This window comes from Trichechus manatus, unplaced genomic scaffold (assembly GCF_000243295.1).
Source record: "Trichechus manatus latirostris isolate Lorelei unplaced genomic scaffold, TriManLat1.0 scaffold00158, whole genome shotgun sequence".
NCBI classification, from domain to species: domain Eukaryota; kingdom Metazoa; phylum Chordata; class Mammalia; order Sirenia; family Trichechidae; genus Trichechus; species Trichechus manatus.
In genome coordinates this window covers 576,398-600,726 of record NW_004444094.1, presented here as the reverse complement: position 1 = coordinate 600,726, position 24,329 = coordinate 576,398, and the positions used below count along the sequence as shown (strand labels likewise).

Below are 24,329 nucleotides of genomic sequence, written 5' to 3'. Positions count from 1 at the left end.
GATGGTGCTCAGAGCCAGCTCTCGAGTGAAGGGAGGGGGAGGTGGCAAGAGGCAAGTGAGAAATCAAAAGAAACAGAAAAAAAAAGCAACACTAGCAGCCAACAAATGGCACCCAGAGAGCCGCCCACTTGGGTGTGTGAAATCCAAGCAGCCGGTGCTTCCCAGTCAAGAGACCGTGGCCGCGGGACACAGAGGAGGCTGAGCCAGGGCAAAGAGGGGTGGGAAAGCGCACACCGCAAATTACCGGTTGTTTTGTCTCCCGCTAGACGCTCTGTGAGGCTGCTTTCTTGTACCCCCGTTTGCTGGTCTCCAATAGGAGTCCAAGATGGTGGATCCACGCTGCGTTAACTGGTAGAGTACCTCTGCATGAATCTCTCCTCGCTCTCCGTTCTCTGTCAGTTTTCTCACTCCATTTGGTGCTTGGCTGAGTTTTTTATCTCTTCATTTGATGTTTTAGGGTTTCAGGATTGTTGTATTCTCTGTTTAGCTTAGTTTTTCAGATCTTTGCTGTGGAGGGACGGCGTGGTGCTTCTGCCTAGAGCGCCATTTTTCAAGATGAGACATATTTCTATCTAGAATCCTGGATGAGATGGACATGTTTCTTAGGTTCTCTCTCTCCTGCTGGGTCAGGTTTTCCTAAGGATTTTCATCCTCTTTTATTGAGGGTGAACCTTTTTATGTTCTCAGTTTCTTTGGGGGCAGTTTCGGTTCTAATTCTTCATCTTACTTACTCCTATACATTTCCACCTTTTAAAAACCCAGCTGTTTGGTTACTGTGATGCCTTCCAAACATGCCTGTAAATTCCTAGCATTCCTTCCAGGTAGCAGTTTCATGAGCAAAATAAATGTTATTGTTTTATGCAGCTAAGTTCTGGGGTAGTCTGTTGCACAGCCATGGTTATGTAACTGGAACAGTTACGGAGATTTGTATACCCCTGACCATGCATTCCACTGTTCTAACTTTCAGTTTCTTCTTCATTTGCAGTCTGTGGGAAGTTCATTTTCCCAAAAGCATTTTTCACACAGAAGTAAAACTATATTGAAGATAAAATATATATTTAAAAATACTAAACTCGTTGCCATAGAGTCAATTCTGACTCACAGTGACTCCATAGCACAGGGTAGAACTGCCCCACAGGGTTTCTAAGGAGCACCTGGTGTATTGAAACTGCCAACCTTTTGGTTAGCAACCATAGCTCTTAACCACTCCGCCACCAGGGTTTCCAGAAAATACAGAGTCTTATATTTTTATTGTAGATTTTTTTTTTAAGTTGAAAATGAATGATATGGTAGAGTGAAAAAAAATATCTGGACCTAGTATGTTTTATTTGTGGCTAGGATGTAAAGTTTTAGCTGCCAATTCAATTTCAGTAAGGATTACAGATCTATTCTGGGTCTCTTGGAGTTTCTGAGTCAGTTTCGGTAAGCTCTTTTCTTTGAGAAATTGTCCATTTGCCTAAGATTTTGATTTATTGGTATGTTTTATGGCATTCTATTATATTTCAAATCTCTTTTATGTATGATTTTGTCTCCTTTTAGTTATGTCTTCTCAATATTTTTCTTTTTTTGGCTTTTTAAAAAAAATTATTGTGCTTTAGGTGAAAAGTATACAGTGCAATTTGTTTTTCAAAAAGTTATACACAAATTGTTTTGTGCCATTGGTTGCAATCCTCCCAATGTGTCAGCAATTTCTCCCTTTCCATTTGTCCAGTTTTCCTGTCCCTTCCTGCCTTCCTGTCTTTGCTTTTGGACAGATGTTGCCCCTTTGGTCTGGTATACTTGATTGAACTAAGAAGCACATTCCTCAGGTGTGTTATTGCTTGTTTTATAGGCCCAACTAATCTTTGGTTACAAGGTGGACTTTGGGAGTGGCTTCAGTTCTGAGTTAGTAGGGTGTGTGGGGGCCAGAGCTCAGGGGTCCCTCCAGTCTCTGTCAGACCAGTAAGTCTGGTCCTTTTTTTCGTGAATTTGAATTTTGTTCTACATTTTTCTGTCACTCTGTCTGGGACCCTCTACTGTGATCCTTGAAAAGAGCAGTCGATGGTGGTAGCTGGGTACCCTTTAGTTCTTCTCAGCTCAGGGTGGTGGATGCTGTGGTTCATGTGGTCCATTATTCCAGGAATTGACAGAATACCAGTTGAGATGTTTCAACAAACAGATGCAGTGCTGGGGGTACTCACAAACCTATGCCAAGAAATTTGGAAGATAGCTACCTGGCCAAACAATTGGAAGAGATCCACATTTTGGCCATTCCAAAGAAAGGTGATCCAATGGAATGCAGAAATTATCAAACAATATTATTAATATCATACACAAGTAAAATTTTGCTGAAGATCATTCAAAAATGGTTACAGCAGTACATAGACAGGGAACTGCCTGAAATTCAAGTCAGATTCAGAAGAGGATATGGAACAAGGGATATCACTGCTGATATCAGATGGATCCTGGCTGGGAGCAGAGAATTCCAGAAAGATGTTTACCTGTGTTTTATTGACTATGCAAAGGCATATGACTGTGTGGATCATAACAAATTATGGATAACATTGTGAAGAATAGGAATTCCAGAACACTTAATTTTGCTCATGAGGAACCTGTACATAGACCAAGAGACAGTTGTTTGACCAGAACAAGGGAATATTGTATGGTTTAAAATCAGGAAGTTTGTGCATCAGCGTTGAATCCTTTCACCATATTTATTCAATCTGTATGCTGACCAAATAATCTGAGAAACTGGACTATATGAAGAAAAATGCAGGATCAAGATTGGAGGAAGACTCGTTAACAACATCCAATATGCTTGCTGAAAGTGAAAGGGACTTGAAGCACTTACTGATGAAGATCAAAGTCTACAACCTTCAGTATAGATTACACCTCAACGTAAAGAAGACAAAAATCCTCACTACTGGACCAATAAGCAACATCATTATAAACAGAGAAAAGATGGAAGTTGTGAAAGATTTCATTTAACTTGGATCTGCAATCAATGCTCATGGAAGCAGCAGTCAAGAAGTCAGATGACATATTGCATTGAGCAAATCTGCTCCGAAAGTCTTCTCTAAAGTGTTAAAAAGCAAAAATTTCACCTTGAGGACTACGGTGCACCTAACCCAAACCATGGTATTTTCAACTGCCTCATATGTGTGTGAAAGCTGGACAATGGAAGACGGAGGAAGAATTGATGCCTTTGAATTACGATGTTGGTGAAGAATATTGAATATACCTTGGACTGCTAGAACAATGAACAAGTCTGCCTTGGAAGAAATACAGCTAGATTACCCCTTGGAAGTGAGGATGGCGAGAGACTTTGTCTTATGTACTTTGAATGTTATCAGGAGGGACCAGTCCTTGGAGAAGGATATCACTCTTGGTAAGTTGGAGGGTCAGCGAAAAAGCAGAAGACCTTCAGCGAGATTGATTGCTAACAGTGGCTGCACCTCACAAATGTTTGTGAGGATGGCACAGGACAAGGCAGTGTTACCTTCTATTGTACACAGGGTCACAATGAGTGGGAACTGACTGGTTGGCACCTAACAATGACAGAGGTGGTACTGGTGAGCTAACCTTGCATACCTGGGATTGGCATATGGCACTGTATCAATAGGGGCTGTGCAATCTGAGTGTTAATTGGAACAGAGTGGTGAGTACCTTCTCCTACTTCCTGTCATCAGAGCTGGTCTCTGTGTTACTTCCACCAGTGTTTGAGTGTAGACGTGCTGAGTGCAACCTGCTGTTGAGGCAGGGTCTGGGAGGCACCACTGAGTGCTCTATGTTTTGTACAGAATAAAGGCAGCATCTAGTAAGCAGGGTTTCATGCTTAGGAATGCTTGGTCAAGATAGAGAGTAAAAGTTACTTTAAATTATTAGATTAAGAGATGCATATTTCGTTACTTGATCCGCAGTTTTGCCGGAGGCTGCAGCAAAGCCTGAGCCAGAACTATGTTTTGCAACCAGTATGACAATGATGTCACTATTTGGAGCCCTCAGGGCAGGATTCATCAAATTGAATATGCAATGGAAGCTGTCAAATAAGGTTTAGCCACAGCTGGTCTGAAATCAAAAACTCATGCAGTGTTGGTTGCATTGAAGGGGGCACAGTCAGAGTTTGCAGCTCATCAGAAAAAAATTCTCCATGTTGACAATTGGTATTTCAATTGTGGAGCTTACTGCTGATGCTAGACTGTTAAGTAATTTCATGCGCCAGCAGAGTTTGGATTCGAGATTTGTGTTTGACAGACCTCTTCCTGTGTCTCATCTTGTATCTCTAATTGGAAGCAAGACCCAGGTACCAACGCAAGGATATGGCCGGAGACCATATGATGTGGGGCTGCTCATTGCTGGTTATGATGATATGGGCCCTCACATTTTCCAAAACTGTCCATCTGCTAACTATTTTGACTGCAGAGCTATGTCCACTGGAGCCCGTTCTCAATCAGCACGTACTTACTTGGAGAGACGTATGTCTGAGTTTATGGAGTGCAATTTGAATGAACTGGCTAAACATGGTCTGCGTGCCTTAAGAGAGACACTTCCTGCTGAGCAGGACCTAACTACAAAGAATGTTTCCATTGGTATTGTTGGTAAAGACTTGGAGTTTACAATTTATGATGATGATGATGTGTCTCCATTCCTGCAAGGTCTTGAAGAAAGACCACAGAGAAAGGCCCAGCCTGCTCAACCTTCTGATGAACCTGCAGAAGAGGCTGATGAACCAATGGAACATTGAGTGATAAACCACTCTGTATGTGTGTTATTAAATATGTAAGAATGCAGGATCGTAACTGGATGACGGTAACCTATACTTTAAGAATCAAAAGATGCAGCGTGGTAAGATGGTATGTTTTCGGAATCAGTCCAGATGTGAGTTTTTTCCAAGCAACCTAATTGAAACCGTATAATGGGGTTCATTTTCTTTGAGAGAGTCTGTATAATCATTTTCTAGAAAGTATAGGGGATCTGTACTACTGTTTTTATATGAAGAACATAGTGTCTTTATGGTTTTAAAGACAACTATGAAATACAATTTTCACCTTCTGGAAAAACAAAAAGAGAGAGAGATGCATATTTTAAGCCTTAGTAAATAACTTAATCTGGCAATTACAGAATGCTATTTCAAGCCACTGGGAGCTAAGAGCACCACATTGATATTAGGTAGACTTGGTCTCTTTGCTTTGAAAAGCAAGGTTGAGTTTTCCTCCTAATAGGGGCAATGGAATAGTATAGCCCTTACATTAAGTGTCAGGTCAGGAAACCTCCTCCCCTGGTGATCCTTGTGACTTGATATTCTCTTCAGCAGGCTTTGTGGCTATTACACTGTGCTATTCAACATTAATGTTCCCATTTTCTCCCTTAAATTACCCACTAGGAATATATAAAAGTTATTTCCAGTACATTTTCACTTAAGGATAATGATCACTAATGACTACAAAGCTGAGATTTCCTCAGCTCAGAGAGCCCGAATATAGTTTAAGAAGATGAGCAAGACTGGATATTAATGATAAATATCGAAGATTAGCCTTCTTACTGGGGTAGAAAAAGATATTTAAATGGCTAACTTGTAGTGAAAATTAAAACCTATAGTTGCTAAATAGTTCCAGGCAAGCTATAGCTTATAAGGAAACTATTCTTGTATCTCTTTATTCTAAACTTTATCAATTATGTTTCTAATTGCAACTGAAATGTTGGCGACAACCTTAAATTTGCTGATATTGTCATGCCACAGTGTCTGCTTTATCACATCACTCATTCGTGATAGTAAATTTCCTCTAAATCATTATTAGGATATCTTCTCCAAGTCTGTAATAACTACAAAGTGTGTGCAATTTCCTCTTTGCTACCTCACATTTAATTCTTTATTCTTGGTTTAAATATACTTCAAATTCCATATAATGGATTTAAAAGTCCTTTGTTTAAAATGTATGTGCTGCACAGTGTTTCCCTTTAGAGTTTCTGTTCAGTCCGAACACTTCCGCGATTTATTTTGTTTTCAGTTCCTTTTTTATGCTGGCCATCTTTATTCTATGCAAAAGCAAATGTTGAGTATTGATTTCTCTTCTCCCACTTTCGGCTTTCCATCTTATCTTCTCTGTACATGCCTTCCTCAGCCTTTCCCACCTGGGACTTCTAATGTCACTACAGTCTTGACTATCTTCCTCCTTGATCCCCAAGTCTTTTTGGATCACACCTAAACCTACATCAGAGCCCCACAGATGAACACATTGCAGCCCATTTCCTCTCAAATCATAGCTTTTGACTTGCCTCACTGTGGTAGCTTTGTAAGTAGAACTGGACTGTGTCTTACAATTCTAGTTTCCCTTCAAGACAGATTAATCCTGAAGCTTGGTGCCTGGTTGAAACTTATCCTGCCTTTCAATCCTATAGTTTTAGTGTTCTGCTTCCTGTAGGTACCTGAGTCTTGGATAATGGACTTGCTACTCCCATCATAGAAAACCTGTTGTTGATCATTTTCTAAAATCAGATGGATTTGGTCAAATTACGGGATCTCTGTTTCTAGTCTGCCTTGATATACCTCTGGAACCAGTCTTGTTGCTGTCTCTTTTCCTAGTATCTTTCCTGACCCAGATGATAAGTTTTTTACAAAATCTTGACTCTAAATGGACAATTGTGCCACCCATCTGAGTGTCCAGTAAGATGACAATGGCTATACCAATACCACGTACCTCCCATCAGCCTGACCCTCCTTGCATCTCCCCCAGCACTTCATAATCCTCACCAAACTAACCTAATCTTGAGTACAAAATAAAATTAAAAATCCACCCAGGTACTTTAGTCTATTTCATTAACTCTGGACCCTCCATTGTAACTGTGGTAGTGGGTATTGAAAACAAAAGTAAAAGTGCAATACTATACAAGATTCTCTTTGGTGATGTGTAGCTTTTTTTTATTAATATATGTTAACTTTTTATCATGTAATAATGATAATCTTATCTACTATACCTTCATAGACTATATCATTCCTATTTAGTGGGAAAGATCCTAGAGGCCAAGGATGGCATCTGAGCTACCGTGTGGCAATTAGCACTCAAATATGATATGATGATGGTCATAATCGATAATATAAATACCTAACACATACAATAGGAAATTACATTCTTGTGAAGAGGAAACAAAAATTCATTAGTTTAGAATAAGAAAGGGGGAGAAACTAGCTTAAATAGAAATCATTTGTCTAATTTCACTTTTCAAAGAAAATATTATTTAACATTTTCTAATCTATTTCACAAAGTTAGCCATGACTGTGTTGAATAATTTAGTTATGTGCTGGATCCAAATATCTAATCTTCCTGAAGCCATTCCTTACTATACATTACAAATGGTCAGGGACTCTTTTTTTATAAGTATCCTTAATTTTATGGAGAAAAGTAACTCAAGGAAATCATGACAACATTAATACAATATTACTTGTTTTGATAAATCTATGTTTTTGCGATTATGGGTATATCTAGTTTGGTGAAATAGACTACACTCAACATCAGCCATTGAGCCTTATAGTTCTTTAAGCCACACTTGTCTTAAATAATGTGTACCTGCTAGTAATATTGGCCTGAAGTTTGTCTTTTGGTGTTAAGATACAAGTTGGGCTTACTTACATCAGCTAAAGAAAAAAAATGGCAAAAAAAGGCCAAATATTTCAGTTATTTTATACATCAATTGGTGAGTTACAGCTATGGAACTAAACTAATAGAAATGTGATATTGTTTTTCTTTTGTCCCCATGTTTATTTTCGCTACAAGTTACATGTTCAGTAATGTTTTCAATTACATATTTTGAATAATGTTGAATTGATATGCAATATAATTAGATAGTTTAAATCGGGCATCTTTTTTTCAAATATTTGTTGATCTCTATATTTATATAGCAGTATACATTCAATGGTTAATAAACACACATGGTCTTAGTGCACAAAAACTTTTTACTTCAGTAAGGGAGAAAAGATGATGCATGCATTTTAAAAGTTTATTGTTAATAGAATAATAATCTGGAAATATATTCTCTTTTTATAGCTGCCACCACAGCTGGAATGATAATATAAGGCGATGTATAAGAATCTATTACATGTGTACCTCTGCCCTTACAAGTGTAAGGTGAGAAAATATTTCACATACCTGAAACTAGGAAATATCCTGCGTGAACACACAATAGCTGAAACCAAAGAAAGGTGACAAAGAAAAGATGGCAGAGTAAACACAGGATCATAACATTTCCATTCCCCACACCCAATGAAACAAAAAAAGGTAAACAAACAAATAGAAGCAGCAAAGAAATGACTAGTTTACTCTAAGCAAATGCAAAAACTCATTATCAAACAGATAGTTGGAAAATTATTGAGCAAAGAGAAAGAAAATCTAGGAATAAATATGTGAATATTACCCTACCACTCCAGAAACATGTTGGTATGTTAAGTTGCTGTGAGTGTAGTATAAATTGCTGGTTGTCCCCACTATACATTCTCTTTCTTAGTAATAGCAGCCCAACTTTTAGCTCAGAACCCTGGCACACAAGATGAAGACTACATTTTTCAGTCATCTTGCAAGTAATTATTGAATGTAACTTAGTTCTGTCCAAGAAGCTGTAGAAGAAAATGATGTGTGCAATGTTAGGCAGGTGTCCTTGAAGGGAGAGTACATATCTTCCTCACTTCTGTTAGTTGGTAGATACAGTGGCTGAACGCTGGAGCAGTTTTCTTGAACCACAAGGTGGGAGTGGGTATAAAGGATGAAAGAGACTCAAGCTAGAAAAAGATATGATCCATGAGGATTGTGGAGCTGTCCTACCAATCCTGTACTATCTACAGAATATAGTGATAAAGTATTTGAGCTTCAAGCATTTTAAGCCACTGTTATTTGATTCTTCCATAGCTGAAACAAATCCCACTCCTGATGTGGAAGTACATCAATGAGTGAAATGTTCCTGTCCTCATATCTTAATCCTTACTCACTTAATTCAGTGTACCAACATATCAAAGTTCCTAAATTGAGGGTCAATTTCCATTCTCTCCTTCACCTGGGCCAAAGAGGCATTGGTTTATGCAAACATATCTGTTGTACAAGCTCGAATTTATCCTCAGGTGGGATGTAGCAAGCCTGCAGGCCAGAGAGGTGGCAGGTCCATTAGGATCTCACCCTGAACTGCTTTCTCCAACACTCCCGTTAGTGAAAACAAGTTCATTTTAAACATCATTATTTCATGTCTCTCCATTAGTTTAGAAGGTAAGAAGGAAGGAGAACAATTGATTAGCAATCTCCAGTCTCAACAGAAGGCTAAATGAGGAAAAAAATTGCAGAAAAAAAACCTTCTCCCTTAAAGGAGAAGACAGAAGGGAGTTTGGAGGGCAGAGAGAAAACAGCTCCAAGACAAGATATAGAATATAAGTCTGGATTAGGAGGGCCTCTCCACCACTTTTTACTGGTGATTGGTGGAAAACCTAAGACCTGCCAGTACTCACAATTCAGTTTTGCTCTAGAGGAAGGAAGGTATAAGAAATCCCAGGAAATGTATTCATCATCTTCTAATTTATTGTTTTCTGGCACCCAAAAAAAAAAAAAGAAATGAAAAAAAATAAGATAAAGACAGGAAAAATTAGCCTCTGTGAGCCTCAGCCTTTTCATCTGTAGAATGGATTATATGTTCCTCATCTCTCTTACTAGGTGGACACTAGGATCAAATGAAAGAGGTTGGAATGATGCACAAGTCTCTATAAATGCTACAGGTGTTTTCGTTACGTCCTCCCATCTCTTCTCCTAGTTTGAGGAGTTTCTCTTTTAGAAAAACCTTGGTTCATTGGGGTATCTGTACATTGTTTGCTTTCTTCCCTTTAACTCTTTGCATGAATCCTTTCACCTTGTAATCCTCCACTCACTGAAGTAAGGTAGTTACTTAGACAATTCTGTAATCAAGAAAGTGACCTTTTAGGGACCACAGTATTCCCTCTGCAAGGGAGTCATAACCCTGATGTCCCCATCATTTCCTTGTTTAATCTGATTGCTTTTCATAGTATCGAAGTTTCTAATTACTAGAATCAACTTTTCGTCAAAATGGCTTCCTCCTTGGAAGGTCTTATTCACTCTGATTTCATTATCTCTCGTAGATCTTCCATGAACTTATTTATTTTTCCATTAACAGATGACTATCTATATATCTGATCAGCTTTGTTTATTTCCTGCCACCAGTTTTATTACTTGTGCCTGAAAGGCTGTATTCAGACAGTCTTTTAATCTTTCCAGGTCATTTCAAAGTTTCTTTTCCTCCAATGATGTAGTTGTTGTAATGTTGGTATCCTTGAAAAAGATGCCGAGTTCAGTTGGATTTGGAAAAAAAAAATAGTGAGGTAAGAATTGTCTTGACACTTAGGTGGGTTACAGACCCATAAAAAGGATTTTCAGTCAAAATGATATAAATCAAGCCTGATTTTCCTGTAGAAATAATGATAAAATATTTCTGACAGGCAGGCATACTGCTGAATGTTTTAAAGAATTGCCCACGTTTTATATTTAATCCAGTATGAATAATTTTTAAAAATCTAAATACTGAATCTTTTCAAATGGATTAGTGGGGTAACAAGCTTACCAATCATATATAATTTTACTTAATATATTACTTAGTATTGATTTAGCTGTTAGTATATTTTACAGTTTTTAAATATTACTATCTTAATAATCCAAGCATATTTATTTTGAAAAAATGAGGATAGAAGAATTTTTTATTAGGTCAAAGAGTTCTGAAATGCTTTTTTTGTTTGGTAAGTAATTATAATGGACATGTTGGTGGAGACTTTTAGTTTTTCCTGAAGCCTCTAGCTGCCCACCTGTGGAGAACTAAAAGAATACAGTCTTTACGACAGAGTGAATCCTTTGATAAGCAAATCAAACTATAGATTAGACTGAAACCATTTGTGCAGCTCTCTGTGCTGATAAATTGATAATTTTCTTGTAACTGACTGAAGTTCATAAATGCAAAGCTACAGACCCTATCTACCCACCTGCTTTCCCTGGAGACAGACCTGTGAGAAGAATTTGAAATAGGTTTCAAGCGAAGATAGTCTTCCCAAGTTTTACCTCCTCATAACAATGTTATTTTCTTGGTTCATGGCAATGTTGGATTCTGTGTACATTTTCACTGAAAGCCTTGGTGTAAGAATAAGATAAATTAACCTCTTATATGTTCCCTGACACAGGGTAGGCACTTACTAGTTAATTATTGAATAAACAAATGAGCTAATGGCTTTTGGATAGCCAAACAACCAATTGAAAGTTAAAGCAAATTACTTTGTTTTCATGGCTCCCTAAACAAAAAGCTGAAAGGACACTTTGACTGCATTCACCCCTTTTTCCCACCTCAATTTATTCCAGCCCATTTTTGTGTATCAAGCCATCACAGCTAAAGCACTAGCACTAATCAAATGCATCCAATTGCGGATTTACTTACAGTTTACACCTGTAAAGTTGGAAGCTCCATAAATATTCTGCTAAGCTTTCTCTTAAATCCGCCTGCAAGTACCTTACAAGAGTTATGATAATATAAAATTTTTCTGCCTTCATCATATTTATATTAATGAGTGGTTTAATTGACTTCCCTACAGCAGAACTCTCTTCCTTTTGAATTAAAGAGTAAAGATGGGGATATTAAACTCTACTAGTAGTTTAAGATGTAATAAATGGCTCAACCAGGAATAGCTGACTCAGAGACATATGAAGATATTTTAATTTCTCAACAATTCATAGGCAAGGACCCCAAGTAGAGAATCAGGAAACTGTGCGTTTTGCAAGAATTACTCTAAGGCCCAAGTCAGATTCTGGGGGAGAGGCCTGCACTCTTTAACAAGTTTTCCTGGTGGTTCTCGTGCATTCTAAATTTTGTCAACCATTGTCTTACACTGTTTTTCCATTGATAAAAAGGCAATTTTCTTTAATTAATTATCATTATCCATTATTTTAACTTATGCATTTTGTCCAAGAAAGTTTAGCCACATTGATACCCAACTAAAGAGAGAACTCTTAAAGTAATAGTAAAAACAGCAGCTATAGAGTCATATTCTTATTTTAAGATATTTTCATATTGTAATATTATTCTAATTTTCAGGAAAAAGAACAGTAATCAATATTTGTAGGAAAAATCATAAAAATGGCTACGATATTTGTTGACAGGAGGTAACACCAATATTACTAGTTCCTTTTTAGTGTATGCCCACTATGCCAAGACACTACACTCATACTGTAGAGTAAAACCTGTAAAAGCCAGAACCTGTGTAAGGCAGACACCTGTCAGAGAAGGAAAATCCAAATATTTTCCACTGATAGTGATAGAAAAGTACACCCTATCAAAGGCAGAAAACTTGTGAGCCCTGGAAAAAAAACGCAGTCTTGTCACGTTCTGGCTCTCAAAGATTTCACTGTATTTTATTAAATATTCACAGCAGGACTATGTGACAGGCTATAGAGTCTCCATTTTAAAGAAGAGACTGAAGGTGAGAAAAGCAAAATGGGCTCTCCAAGATCACACCAACTAGGTCCTTCTTTTTGGAAATTTTGAATTTCAAATTTAGAGCAACTAATATTATAAGAAAGGAGCCCTGGTGGAAAAATGGTTTATTTAGAGCAATTAATATTATAAGAAAGGAGCCCTAGTGGCACAATAGTTAATGTACTCAACTGCTAACTGAAAGGTCTGAGGTTCAAAACCACCAGCAGCTCCATGGGAGAAAAGACCTGGCTATCTGCTTCCATAAAGATTATAGCTTAGGAAACGCTATCAGGCAGTGCTGCTCTGTCCTATAGGTCATCATGAGTCAGAACTGACTTGACGCCACACAACGACAACAATAACAATAGTATAAGATGGGGCAGAAACAGAGGAGGCTACTCACCACTCTGAGGGAGCGGAGATGTAGGCGGCTGGAGATTAGTTTGTTCTGGAGCTGAAATTTTTCCTCTACATGTAGATTTTGAGAGCCTGCCTATCCACCCAATGGCCCTTCCTTTCACCAGTTCCTGACTGGAGTCTAGGTTTTTGCTAGAGTCTCTTCCCCTTGAGTTTCTGGTTTGGTACATTTGGGATGGAGGCCTTAATGAGGTTTTTAGAAAACTCTATCCAGGTGTTGAGAAATCGGCTGGAGAACTGCTCACTTGCCACGCTGATCACACACAGCTGGATCACAAGCAGCTTGGCTTAGGCAAATTCCTTCAGTATCCAGTATCCATCTTTATTTTATTTCTATTATTTTGCCTCAGTCTTTTGACCTACACACCCTCTCTAGTGCACAAATTTTCTCAGCTGAAAAAAATTATTGCACATTAATGAATATTTTAGAAAATTCTTTCATCTTTCTTGAAAAGAGTATTTTAAGAATATATTTTTGGAGGGATCTTCACTAAATTTCAAACATAAGAGGGAAGAAGTGTACCTGATACACTGACCCATAACAGTAATTACTGGATGCAAGAAATAATAAATACATCAAGCTGTGCATACAAAATTCATATTCTCGTATGGTTTGCTTGTTTGTTCTCTGTTCTTTCCCTCTTTTGGTCCCCTTGGCATTCTATTTTTTGTACTAAAGATGTAACATTTTTCCTGCTACTCCCTCTGGACATACTAATTAGGTATTTGTAATATCCCTTTTTTGAATTATATATTTTTCTAGGAATCAGCTTTTCTTGTAGTGATCTTTTTGTGCTGCTGGTTTTCTTTATATATCTGACAATCTCTAGTTGTCCATTTATATTTACTAATTAATAATTAATAATTAAGCTCTAGGAAGGTGATACGGGTTTCTTCTTTTCTGCTGTGTATATATATAGGATGGTTTCTCACATTCCCTGACTGGGAATTCCGCTGGGACTTCCAAGTATGGGGAAAAGTTGGGGTGACTGGCAGTCTTTAAGGTGAACAGATAGGTAGCTGTAGCTGTCAGGCTGGCAACTCTAAAATCCTTAGAACAGGGAGGGCTTTACTCCGAGGCTCCAACACTCCGTTTGAAATCTTTGCTGTCACCTTATTACTATTTCAATTTCTTTAGAGAAAAGACACTTGTCCTTTTGCCAGAAGTTATGCTCTGTGTGTGTGTGTCAATGTGTGCAAAGTGGTTGGGTGGTGACGTGTATTGTCCCTTTTACAGACCTTCAATTAATCTCAAGGTTTTCAGCGCTGCTTCTTACTCTGGCCCTCTGTTCTAAGTGCTGACTTTTAGCTCAGTGCCTCTCTGGGATTTGAAGGATAGATTAGCTCTTGTTTCTGCTGCGCTCCTCTTGTAGGATACTTCTGTAGCTTAATTTTTGAATTAGATTTTGATCCTGGAGTTTTTACAAAGTGCTTAGTTTTTTTTTTGTTTTGTTTGGCTTTTTGTTGCTAATTTCTAGTTTTATTGTGGTGAGCTCAGAGAATGTGACATGTATAAGTTTTGGCTGTGAGAATATTTTAAGATTTTACTTTTGTTCAAAGGACACGAGCAACATAGTGAACTTTTTGGCTGCTCATCGTTTGCATCTTCTTCTGGGCTTGAAGAGTTCTCGTCCAAGTGCATCCTAGGGTGCGCAGATCCTCTTCTGATTCGAGAAGCTGGCTGTTCTTTAATCCCACCACCCACAGAACTCTCTTTCTCTCTCTCTCTGTCACACACACACACACACACACATAAAGACTCCAACATACACATAAATACGCTCACACATAACATGGACTCCTCCATAGTTCAAATTGATTCTCTTTCAGGAAAGAAATCTACTTGTTTCTTTGTGTCCCACCTTTGACTATGTTTTATCAAGTACTGTTTTAATTATTAGCCTTTTCCTTATTCAAATCTCATCTGATTCATCTATTACAAAAATTAATCCATATTTTGTTCCACTGATAGCGTAGTTCCTTTTTTTCCTAGTCTTGTTATAGAATTTGTCATACTTATTTGATAATTTCTGTTACAATTGAAGGAGGACATACAATTATGTGGGTTCAATATGATATTTTGAAATCAATAGTTTATTGTCTGTTTCCTATTGAGAAACAAAGCATCCATGATCCCTCCACTAATGTGAAGCTCTCCAATTTAGCCTCTTATGACTCCTTGCAGTATGGTCCACTTAAAATGACTTGTCTCATTGGACTAGGCAGTGTTCATGTAATTTCTTATAAATACACAGACAAAGTTATATTAGGAAGTATGAGTAAGCAAAAATACAATATATATAACATGAACATCTGACACTGGGAGGCAGATTTCTTATGTGCACTTATTTACCTGGTAAATATTCATTTACCTAATCCCAACCCATTGACATACATATTCATTAGTAGGTTAACAAGGAAAACTTTTGGTAATATGCTATATCTCCTTCCAGAACTCTCAATTTTCCAGCTCTTTCTCAGCTGAGTTTGACCTCCTTGGAAACATTTTCATTGGAGTGAGTTAATTTTACCACTTCCATATGCCTAAGCCTTACACACACATTCTAGCTGAGTTTGACCTCCTTGGAAACATTTTCATTGGAGTGAGTTAATTTTACCACTTCCATATGCCTAAGCCTTACACACACATTCTACCCAATGATAAAATCAAATAGAAAGTCGTTCAAAACTCCAACTCAGTGAAACTATTATGCTCTCTTTCTAGAGCTCTGCCTCCTATTCTCTCACTGTTGTCTCTGCTCAGGAGAACTTCATGAGTTGACAGACTTCCAGATCTTGGAATATTAATAAAAAGTCCAGCTCTGATAAATTCTTCATATATCCCCAACATAAATTGTTAATTGCCATTTATAACAAAAGCAATCACCTTTCGCTATTTGCTTTGTATTTCTTTATTGCATTATACAAAAGGTAAAATATGAATAGCCAAAGGCGGAGAGAAAAGTGGAGAAACAGAATATCTAGGATGCTTATTGCCCTGTTTGAACAGAAGAGTTAGCCAAAAGACAGAGCCTTCTTTAGTTATCATTATGGATACCAGCCAAGTTTGCAAGAAGGTAGACAGTATGTCAGCATAATTTTGACCAGAAGCCAAATAGATGAACCTGGGGCCAAACAGGAAAGAATTCTTCACTACCCTAGAGATCCAAAGGAAGACACAAGACAGTAACTTGAGCCAGAAGTTGGAAATAGGAAAAACTAACTAGACCAGCCCCAACCTTCAAGGTTGAGAGGTCTGCAGACTAAAGGAGAATAATGACAGCTGTGCTGTGCAAGTCTGTATTTTGAAAACTCCACTGCTTAGATTGTGAAAAGAGAAACACCAAACATAAAAATACTGTGTAGTAAAGAAAAGGTTAGATAACAGTGCTTTTTCTTTCACTTTCTTTTAATGATAAATTTGAGGCCATCTGATGTGAAATTCCTGCCTTCACAAGTACAAATATAACAACCTCACCCCCTTTTCAGTTTCAGAGGAAAAATGTACTCATGTAAGATTCAAGGCTACTCCCTTCCTTTGTGTTGACTCTGATCCCATTCCACTTTTTCAGGGATGTTATTCCTTCATTTTCTATTATAGATTGAATTGTGTCCACCAAAAATGTATGTCAACCTCGCTAGACCATTATTCCCAGTACTGTGTGGTTGTCCACCATTTTGTGATCTGTTGTGATTTTCCTAAGTGTTTCAAATCTTACTTCTATGATGTTAATGAGGCAGGATTAGAGTCAGTTATGTTAATAAGGCAGGACTCAATTTACAGGATTAGGTTGTATGTTGAGTGAATCTCTTCTGAGATATAAAAGAATCAAGCAGAGAGGAGAGGTACCTCCTACCACCAAGAAAGAAGAGCCAGGGGACAGCACATCCTTTGGACCCAGGTTCCCTGCACTGAGAAGCTCCTAGACCAGGGAAAGATTGGTGACAAAGACCTTCCTCCAGAGCTGACAGAGAGAGAAAGCCTTCCCCTGATGTGGAGCTGGCACCCCGAGTTCAGACTTCTAGCTTTCTAAACTGTGAGAGGATAAACTTCTGTTTGTTAAAGCCATCCACTTGTGTATTTCTGTTATAGCAGCACTAGATAACTGACATTTTCTATTATGTCTTTCCTGCTAATGGTTGACCTCTCTCTCCCAGTAATTATGAATAATTATTCATCCAACATGAAAACATAAACATATTTACATAAACATGTACTCAATCTTTAAAATAGTTTCCAATTCTGTAGTCCCCACCAAGCTTACGTTCTATGTCTGTCCCTTCTCTTATAGCAAAGCATCTTGAAAAGTAATTTTTTTGTTTTAATTTGTTTGTAGTTTAATTTTGTCCAATTCACTTCAAGCCATAGCAGTTTGATCTCACTCTTAATACTCTAAGAATATTGTACTTTTTAAGGTTATTAAAAATTCTTTGTGATTAAATCCAGTGAATATTTCTTCTCATTTCTATTTAATCCTCTAAGCATTGACTTCTTTCTTCCTATATGGAGTCCCTGACTGGTGAAAATGGTTAAGTGCCCAACCACGTACTGGAAGTTTGGAGGTTAGAATCCACCCAGAGGCACCTCAGGAGACAGTCTTGGTGAAGTGCTTCTGAAACATAACAATCATTGAAAATCCTTTGGAGCACAGTTCTACTCTGAAACACACGGGGTTGCCATGTGTCGGAATCAACGCCACAGCGTCTGGTTTTCGTTTGTTTCTTTGTTTTCCTTCTATATGCATTCATACATGTCACCCTCTCCGTTTTGAAAGAACTTCATCGGCTTCATCGGGCTTTTTTTTTTTTTTTCCTCAAAGGACTCTCCTTACCCAGTGTGGGCATATTTCACCACAAGGACAGCAGAATAATTACAAGGGAAGAAGTCCAAGAGTGCAAGAAAAACGGTATTTCAGAAATGTAGCATTCGGTGGAATATTTTCCTCCTCTTATTGCTGGCTTTGGACGGCAGAATAGAGACCAACAATCAATGAATAAAATATTGCATCTCATTTTAATCTAGGAAATAGTTTAAAAACTTCCATCATAAGGAAGCAACAGAGGAAAAGTTTCCTTATTAATTTTACAGAAGTTTACCTCACACTTGCAGCACTAATCTCCCATATTACCCATTTTGCAGCGTCAGTGATAATTTCTATTTGCTCACTTAGCATTTAACATTGGCTAGAACTCAGTTAAATTAATAAAGATAGCTAGTCACATTGGCAAACCTGTATGTATTAAAGGTGTAATAATAATGAAAGATTAAGGGTATTCCATACATTTTAAAATTGAAAAGTGAGTTTTAAAAAGAGAAAAAATATAGATAATACTGGAGAAATTGTAAGTATTCATTATTTATGGAATAGTCTATGGAGACATGAAAGATAATTTAGAGGCAGAAGAATAAGGACCCAGGAAAATGTTACAATTTCAAATTCCACATTTTGGATATTTCGTTTTCTTATTTTAGAAATTTATGAAGTCCAGAATATGCATACTTTCAGAAGGGTAGTTTTAAAAAATATTCTGAACTGGCATTTATCTTCCCCTCCTTTTATTATTATTTCTTCCTTTTGAATATACATATCCACACAAGCATAAAAAACTCTCTGAAATGGGCATGGATAATTATACTGGTTTCACACCTTTGTAGAAAAGAGAGAATAGGGGACTTCTCTGGTATGAGATGCAAATCAGAAAATATATGAGATTTAATGGCAGATTAGCAACATTTATTTTTATATTCATTGCATTTTGTTATTTTTAATAGAATTCCACTTGCTAGGATTTGGCTCCAAAATGTAAGTTATTTAACAGATATCATTAGGTTGCTAAGCATTAACACTTAATTATCATATTAATAAACAGTTATTACTCTCTTCTACAATGAGTCTTGCCTCTGCCGCATTAGTATTCATGCACTGCTCTTAGGCAACTTAATTGTCCTTAAAGGAAATCATTACAATTTAAATGAAATTGGGAGCTACTGGTTAGGGAAGGCTGTAGGGCATGCACAATACATACTAAACAAGGAACTGTAATTTCCCCAAATCACATTTTTTTTTTCCAGTAATTTCACATCACGGCACTGTATCTATTTGGTTAAGGGAAAACAGTTTATTTTTTGCCTCGCAATTTTACAAGGGCACCATTTAACCAAGGACATGAAAGACTGAAATGGTAGCAAAGGAACTTGAGTAAATCAAATAATTTCTTTGGGGCTAGTAAACTGTTGTCAGCATTTGCAACACAGTCAATGAAGCAATAAAGTATAGCATGGTGGGCAGCCATCAACCACCACTGTTGCCGCTAGGATGGAGGGCAGCAGGAGGCCGAAGACTTTATGGAGACAGCTGTTGCCTCTCCCCATATGCGATTTTGTTTGTTCACTTCACAGCAATACATTTCACATGCTGCCACAAAAATCGGGGAATAGGGTCACTCTCCCGTGTCAAGTTACTCCTTTCTCATAGTCAAGAGCCTTTTTTTTTTCCCCAGTCATAAAATGACTTAGTTTAGTGATTTGAGTTAATCACTCTGTCTGCTATTGAAATGCAAAGAGTTTAAATATCCCCAGACTCTTATTTTTGATAGATAATTAATCAATGTTTTACACAACCTTAAACAGCTCTTCATTTTAAGTGAGTGACTCATGATGAAAACAAGGATGTAATTCATGTGAGTAGCATTTTCAGATTAATTAGTTAGCAACTGAGAGTTAACCTTATTAGTGTCCAACTTTGTAGGAGAATATGAGAACTGGCAGTAAAATAAATGAAAACCTGCCTTTTCTATAATATACAAACAATAAATTAGGAGTTTTAAATGTTGAAATGAAACCACAGGACAAGCTGTTGAGAAGGCTGGAAGTAGGCACCAACTCAACCCATTGCAAATATTACCTCACACACCAGTTAAATATCTCCATTTTACATGCAAGTTAGATATCTCAATTTTACATTTTAGAAAAATGAGGTTAGAAAGGTTGATAAACTTTCCCAAGTTCTCATAGTGACTGAACAAGGATTAGATCCCAGGTCTGTCTGACTCTGGTGCACACAATCATACTTTATGGACTCACTACAAACTCTAAAAGCACTATATTATTACCTGTTACATGCAGAACTTTTACTAATACAAGAAGAGAAAACTGATTTGTTAATCATGGCAAACGAATTTACAGAAATTCCCTCTTTTCTTATTTTGTACTAATCACTAGAAAACAACAGCATGTTTGGTAAAGTAGAGGGTCGGTGAAAACAAGGGAAACCCTGAATAAGACAGATTGACACAAGAGCCAAAATAACGGCCTCAAACATATCAACAATCACGAAGATGGCACAGGACTGGGCAAAGTTTCATTCCGTTATCCATAAGGTCACCATGAGTTGGAGGCAACTCTATGGCAACTAACAATCCTCCCCTTATACATTATGAATTACTGTATTTTTTTCATGGTTTTCAATTAGAAGGAATGTTTTCTGAATAAGGTCTATACTTGGGCAGCATAAAGAGTTTTGTATGTCTTTTTTACAGGAAAAAAATAAATCCAAATTAGGAGGCAGAGGTGAGGAATAACTATTGGAAAAATTTAATGTATAACATAAAATTGAGCCACATTATAAAAATCTTTTTTCTGTTTCCTGGAGTCCTTGCAGTGGCTTACTGAATTTTAAAATTGGTGATAGAAGCATTTCCTTAACTTTCTGCTTCTCCAGGAGTGTAAACTTGAGTATGATGCTTAGCTTCTTTGAGCTTCAGATTTCTTCCTTGTAAAATAAGGGTAATAATTTATGCCACACTTATTCTGTAAGTTTTTAAGGGATCAAAATAGATATTCATGAATATATTTTATACTACACAAATGAATGAACAGAGCCCAATTTGTTTATATTGAGTCGTCATGGAGTATTGGAAAAATCATGGGATTTAGACTCAGTCAATCCCAGCTTGAAATCACGTTACTAATTGTGTGATGTTGGAATGTTATTTAATCTGTCTTAGCTTCAGTTACTGTGTCTCTAAACTGGAGATAATAATATGTGTGTTATACTTGTAGTAAAAATTAAAGGTCCCTGAGTTGTGCATTGAGTTAACATGCTCAATTGTTAACTAGATGGCTGGAGATTGGAGTCCACCCAGAGGCACCTCGGAAGAAAAGCCTAGCAATCTAATTCTGAAAAATTAGCCATTGAAAACCCTATGGAGCACAATTCTACTCTGACCCACATGGGGTCACCATGAGTTGGAATTAACTTCACAGCATTTTTTTTTTAAGGAAATGTGTGTAAATTTCTACTGTATAGAATACCTGAATAAAATGATATCAATTACTACAATTAGTCCAGATATGACTGGAGTAATCTAACAATAGAAATGAAACTACTATTCCAAGTTGCAATGTTCAAAATTTACATTTAGTCTGTATAACTTATTTAATTGAACCCAACTTGTCTTAGTTATCTGGTGCTGCTAACAGATATACCACAAGTGGATGGCTTTAACAAACAGAGGTTTATTTTCTCACAGTTTAGGAGTCTAGAAGTCCAAATTCAGGGTGCCAGCTCTAGGGGAAGACTTTTTCTCTCTCTCTGTCAGATCTGGGGGAAGGTCCTTCTCTCCTTTCAACGTCTGTAGGCCCAGCATTCCTTGGAGATCTCCACGTGCCTTGCCATCAATCTTCCCCTGAGTCAAGGAGGTTCTCAGCGCAGGGACCATAAGTCCAAAGGACATGCTGCACTCCTGGCTTTTGTTTCTTGGTAGTAGTAGGTCCCCTGTTTCATGATTATGGGGTTTATTAGAAAAGTAGCAGGTTACAATCCAAGTTCAGGAACCTGCAAGATACAGTTCTTCGATCAGCACAGCCTCTTCTTAGCCTTGCTACAGACAGGTCTCTACTTCCCTTCTCTGTTACTTGCTCAATAGGAGGCTGTGGTGACAGCAACCTCCTCCCTGTCATCACTAAACACTGCTGTATGTTTCACCTGTCCTTGGGAAAGGACTAAGAAGTCTCCATCATTTCCGTTGCAGTGACAACTGCAGTAGCTCTAAAGTCCAAGCTCAGATATGATATCTTATGAACCTAGAACCAGTTCAGTAACAAACCTTGCATTTTCTATTTCTGCATGCTTGCTGCACATTCATTTATATCTCTCTCTTGCTATCTGGGATTTCACCCACCAATAAAGCATTAGCATGAAAGCCTTGGTGAAAACCACATTTTCAAGGAAACGTGGGCTGAAACAATTGACCAGGAGGACGGATCTTGGAAAGTACACCTGCATTATGAGATTTTAGAGTAGGCTTGACACTGCTTAAATAAAACAAGGCCATGTTGCCTGTGATAATAACCCCTTGCATTCAGTGACATCATAGTCATGTTTTCAGATGAAGTGTTAAGTGTAAGCCAAGTGTAGTTGATTAGTATGAGGCCAATGGTAACTAAACATATTATAATGGGGTATGACATTTTATTGCTTTGGGGACCATATAAAAAGCGAATTGCCAGTTTAGTATAGGTTGTCAAAGCCAAAGAGCCTCTGTAGTAGCTTTTAAGAAGACTTGTCTCTTTTGCAGTCACAGGACAGATTCTGCTGGAAATCAGACCAAAGATCTGATTATAGGATTGGTAGAACTGCTAAAGGGAATAAACGTGTAATCTCACATGTGAGGGTCATAACAAGGAAATAGTGCCAGAAGTTGGTAATAAACCCATCTAAATCCAGGGACGTGCCAGATTGGTGAAGCTTTTAGTAGTTCAGAGATCTGGGGCAAGCCAGGACATACTGACTAAGAATAATTTACTCCCAGCACTATATACCACTAAGAAACAGCCAGTGCACGTGGTAAGCCTCTTTGTGTTATGAATGCTGCATGTATATGATTTGAAAATATAGCTCCAAACTATTGATCAGGATATTCTGAAGACTGTCAGTCTTGAATGAGGCCCTAAGGTCCAGTCTTCAGGGCAAATTGCCCTGCTGCTGTAGCCGTTTGCATCCACAGACACTGGAATGCTAGGGGAATCTGTGGTATATAAGGATACTGTGTTGCATCCCTGGATATGGGATAATCACATAAGGTCCTGGAACAAAGCCACGCCCACCGTGGGAGAGAACTACCCTTCATTTGAAAAGTATGGTTTTGTCTGCCGGTGCCAGCAACTGCTATTATCTGAGCATCTGTTTTTGTCTGAGTACCTGACTAAGGAACACTAATAGATTATGTAACTGAACTTTCCACCATGAACTAGGTTATTTTTACTTCAGCCAGTCATGAATTAGGCAGGTGCTACAACAATCGAATACTCAATGGAAATGATACATTTAAGATTTGATGAAGCAGATCTAGAAAGCAAAAGTAAATTAAACAAACAGATGGCCCCTGACTCACTTGTCTATGTTTCTTATTTTTATCCCTCAACTCACAACTATATCCTTATGATGGATAACTTTTGACCTACTGAGAGAGGCATCAGAAAAGGTATAGACCTAGCTCACATATAGGAGATAACAATATGTTGACATTATCAAGGAAAGGACTGCTGCCATATTACACCTCCATTTATAGGTGGTTCTAAAAGACACTAGTGAAATAAAGTCATCTCTGTGGGCAAATCTATGAGCAAAGCACTCAGTCATCTACTTTGCATGGAAGAAGATTATGATGCATAGTTTTGTCAATTATGCAATGGTGTCCATTTGTTTGGTTAAAGACTAGTCTAGATATTGCTATGAAGTATTTACATGTGATTAACATTTAAATCAGTGAGTCTTAAGTAAAGCAGATTTCCCTCCTTAATGTGGGCAGGCCTCTTCCAATCAATTAAAAGCTTTAAAAGAAAAACCAGAAGTTTACCGAGGGAATATTCTGTTTCCAGACAATAAATAGAAATCCTGCCATCATTCTTTTCTCTCTCCTACCACAGAACTACTGATTTAGGGACAAAAAAGTTCCAAAATTTCTACTCTATTGCTTGACCTATGGATTTTGGACTTACTGGCACCATTATCGTATTAGCCAATTCCTCCAAATAAAGCATTCTCCTCACTTATCAAAATGGTTAGGTTCCAAAGGCCAGGTCGTTATGCAAAATCAGTGTTATGTGAAAATGTAGGATAACCACTCAGATCACAAAATGGAGGACGACTACATCATTACATAACTGCCAAGTTAAATCATTACATACCTGCCAAGTTACATCATTACATAACTGCTAAACCACTGAGAATTATAGCCCAGTGAAGCTGACACAACCTTAACCATCAAAACCAACGTTACTCTTGCCTCACACCTTGGCGTTCGTTATTGCCAGACATATGTCATTAATGTAAAAATAGTCAATAGTTTTTTAACTGCTGTCGTGAGTGCAAAATGTTGGATAATGAGATAGTCAATAAGTGAGGAGAAGGAGAAAGTTTTCATATATATAT

General features: G+C 37.6%; 1 pseudogene; it reads left to right on the top strand.

Moving 5' to 3' along the window:
- The first annotated feature begins 858 nt into the window (after positions 1 to 858).
- Positions 859 to 4,723, top strand: LOC101353083 (proteasome subunit alpha type-1-like; annotated as a pseudogene).
- Positions 4,724 to 24,329: the final 19,606 nt, after the last annotated feature.